This window comes from Manis javanica, chromosome 1 (assembly GCF_040802235.1).
Source record: "Manis javanica isolate MJ-LG chromosome 1, MJ_LKY, whole genome shotgun sequence".
Classification (NCBI taxonomy): domain Eukaryota; kingdom Metazoa; phylum Chordata; class Mammalia; order Pholidota; family Manidae; genus Manis; species Manis javanica.
The window spans coordinates 219,585,834-219,589,869 of NC_133156.1; the positions used below are offsets into that span (position 1 = coordinate 219,585,834).

A 4,036-nucleotide genomic window follows, 5' to 3' on the forward strand; every position below is an offset into this window, starting at 1 on the left:
GTAACATTTGCCCAGTGACCTTTTCCTTCCATGGGACAATTAATAGATCTTATTTTTGTAGAGCCATGATCTTGTCAGTTTAAATCCAGCTTGCTGACCAAACTGAAAAGAAACCTTTGTTTCCAACAGGCCAAGTGCTCCCATTGGCTGCTGCTGGAGTCAAGATGCTGGCTGATGTGAATAAAATTTTAGCTTTATCAGGCCAACAGTGGAGCAAAAATAATAAACATGGAATTCGAATGAAGGGAAAGCAAAAAATAGAACTCATCTAAGAAGAATGAGACCCTTTAAATGAAAGTGCATCTTTTTCAATAATAGGAATTCTAATGTTCTTGGAGTTGTTATTAGAATAGCTTTCTCTGGAGTATGCAGTCCATTAGGGGATCCGAGTCAGAGCAAAGGACAAGCAGCCCCATTAATCGTTTGTCCACTGAGCCAGTGAGTCCTCTGCTGTCCATATACCTTGGGTTCCCCACCCCAACCCTGGTAATGGCAATACTTTATACTCCTTTGCAACCTGTGGATAGGAGGATTTACTAACCTATATTTGATTTAATATCCTAAAGGTATCCAGGTCCAACATGAATAGAATGAGCGCTTTTTTCCATGCTCACACACCTATTTGAAGACCTGGCAGATTGAAATTTATATGGAACTAGGTCTCAAAGATAAAACCAAGACCAACGAGTGGAGGCTTTTAGGGAGCTGGGTTTGACTCAACCTAAGGAACTTCATGAGAGTGAAAATCTTCTGTTGATAAACTGGCTCAAGTGAAGGTGACTCACGTGTTACAGATGTTTCAGTGGTCACTGCATTGGTGCAAAATGGTGAGACAAAGTGACATTCGAGATCCCATCCAAATCTGAAATTCTAGATTCTCAGATGTTATTCACACTAAATGTGTAGATGAGTGAGAGACAACCTCCAAAACAGTGATTCTTAACATTTTCCTTCTGTGGGCCACTAAGAAGGGGTAAAGACCTCACAGAGGCCCTGCCCCTCCACTGGCCACTGCATAACAGAATCCTCTCAAAAGGGAAGGGCAGACTTGAAATGCTGTAGACTAGACAGCAGTGAGGATGAACAAAAGTAAAACTCTTCTCCCAGATAAGGAATGGGCATTAAAAGCTGGAAATGCAAGTATGAGACCAGTAGTAGATACTGGGACACCTTGTAAACCACTTAGGATACCCACCACTTGCTAATAGTCTCAGTAGTTTAGAGAGAGGGGAAAGGTTCCCAGAGTGTGAGGTGTCAAGTTCATTTCTGGTTGCAGAATCGTCCAAGATTTATGCCACAAGAAGGCGGAAGGGCTTCTTGCTCTCAAAGTTCATTATGGCGGTGGTCACAAGGGGCCATGGATCTCCCCCAGCCCAGAGATCCAGGGGCAAGTTGCCATTGTCTGTTCAAAGTCAGTCTTTACTAAAAAACTCCATGAGGGCAGAAATGGAACCTTTGTCCCCACTGACCATCACAGTCCCTGGCACTTAATAGAGACTTGATAAATGACCAGATTTCTAATGTCAGTTCTGTCACTAAAAGCCATGTGATTTGAGGCAAATATAAACTTAGCTCCCCTAGCTATGAAAACAGGATTAATTCTATAACCCCAAGGCAGACAACTCACACCTCTGTTCATCCATCCTAAAATACTTACTGAGTGCCTACTATGTGTCTTCCAGGACTCTAGGCCCTGAGATTATAGCACAGAACAAAATAATTCCTGCCTTCAAGACACTTATGTTCTGTGAGAGGAGATGAACATTTAACAAATGAGCAGATACAGAGGGTATCAGGTGATACTAACTATTAAGAAGGAAAACTGAAGTATAGTGAGGGGGCAGGGGCAGGTAGGGATAAAGGATAAAAGATGTTATTTATACATATATTTATAGAGAGTGGTCAGGGAGAACCTTACTGATAATGTGATATTTTAGCAGGAGCTTGAAAGATGTGAGCCAGGAAAATTTCTGGAGAAAGGACGTTCCAGACTGAGGATGGACTAGAAATATGGGAGTCATTAGTATTTAAAGCCAAAGATCCTGAAGAAAATGTACATAGAGGAAAGCATTCCGGTGAAGGGTCTTGAAACACTCCAACAGTTGGAGGTCAGGGAGATGTGGAACAGCTGAGAAAGATGAGCTGTGGAGGCAGGAGGAGTGCCAAAGGAGAGTGGGACCCCAGAATCCAAGAGAAGGAAGTGTTTTGGGGAGCAGCATCATTATCTCTGTAGAATGCTACAGGTAGTTTGAGTACAATAACTGATTTAGCCACGTAAAGGTCATAGTGACCTTGACAAGAGCCATCTCAAGGGGAGTGGGGGGAACAAGTATAGGTGATGCTTTAAAGGAGTCAGCAGAGAAATGGGTGGTAGCAGTACAGGTGTGGAGTTCAAGAGAGGGTTTGTTTTGTTTTGTTTGGGTATGAAAGATAAGATGTTTTTTGCTCATAGGAATGATCCAATAAAGAGGCAAGATATGATGACATTGGATGGAGAATCCTGTGGCCCATTGGGGGTTTTCCCCAATTTCTGATGTTGCCACCTCCTCAGGGAGAGAGGCATATGCCCTTGCACCCCTCTGGCCTAAAGGGAACACCACAGCCCTTCCCTCAGCATAACTGCCACTAGCTTGGAAAATCTAAGAAGAGCTCATCTACAGGCTTAGAAAAAGAATAGAAATAAATTCAATTCCAAGAACAATAATAAGCAACAAGGTTGGTGTTTCGCGGAGTGCTCCTTATGCTCCGAGGACTGCTGACAGGGCCAGCGAGTCTGAGGAATGCTGTGTTAAACAAAGTCAAGCAGACGTGTGCTGCAGGACTTTTTGGTGCCTTTACAAGGCTAGTGAGCACCCTGACTTTCCAAGAGGGGCATCTGATATGAAAAATTTCCCCAATGTATTTGGGGGAGTGTCCCACAGAGCTAGTGTTATAAAGCATACAATACAGGAAATAGCAACCTAGATCAGGGGTCAACAAACTTTTTCTGTTCAGGGCTAGACAGTAAATATTTTCGTGAGACATAGTCTCTGTCACAACTAAATTCAGTCCATAACTCTCTGTTCAATGCTGCTGCTGTAGCACAAAAGCAACCATAGACAATAGGTAAGTGGATGGTTGTGGCTTTGTTTCAATAAAACTTTATTTACAAAAACAGGCAACAGCCTGATTTGAATCTGAGAGCCATAGTAATTTGCCAGCCATTGAATATGATAATCTACCTCAGGAGACGAACTCATTCTCCTTCAGCCCATCTGCCCACAAGGATGCCCGGTTTCTAGCTACCTCTATCAGCGCCGTTGTTTCTTTACCTTCCACTTAGGAGCACTCTCAAGTTCACTTAAATTCTTAGAAGCTCAGCACAGAGGCCAATGGCCCATCTGGATTACTATTTCCTTTCTGGGTCTTTCCCCTTTTCCCTATGGTTACCCAGGAATATCCTCTTTATGCCATTTCTATCAGACAGTGGTGCGGGTCCAAACTGAAAGCAATCCTTCCTGATCCAGACTGTGGCTTATCAAGTCTACTTTTTACTCACTTGCATCTCCTCACGTCCTCACTACTGTGAAGGACGCGAGAAAGCACAATGAAGTGAGCATCTACCACATTAGCTGCTTATTCTCTTTGTTGAAAGCTTTCATGGAAAAAATGAGACTTGGAACCATATCGTAGTAAGAATGGTTAGAAAATTAGCTTATTGGGTCTGAAAAAATAAGAAGGGTAAGGTTATGGGATGGCGGTGGAAGTTGGGGGTGGGGACAGGTGCAATGGTTGTGGGGCTGTTTCACGGAAGGGAAATTAAACTTTCCCTATGGAATCCAAGGGTGCAACCAGGACCATCAGGTTGGACTTACAGGGAGCATGTTGCAACTGATGATGAGGAGTCATTGTGATTTTGCCAGAGAGGTGGGAAGGCAGCATCATACAAGCATTTAAGCAGAAGTGGTGGAGAACACTGTCAAAATTCAGGTGTGTGCTGGGCTGGTGTCTCAGTCAGCTTGGACTGCTATAACAAAATACCAGAGACTGGGGGTTT

General features: G+C 43.4%; 1 protein-coding gene across 1 annotated transcript in view; it reads left to right on the plus strand.

Annotated features, from left to right (window-relative positions):
- ALK (ALK receptor tyrosine kinase) overlaps positions 1–4,036 on the plus strand; it is a 650,534-nt gene that overhangs the window by 292,397 nt on the left and 354,101 nt on the right. The window lies entirely within an intron of this gene.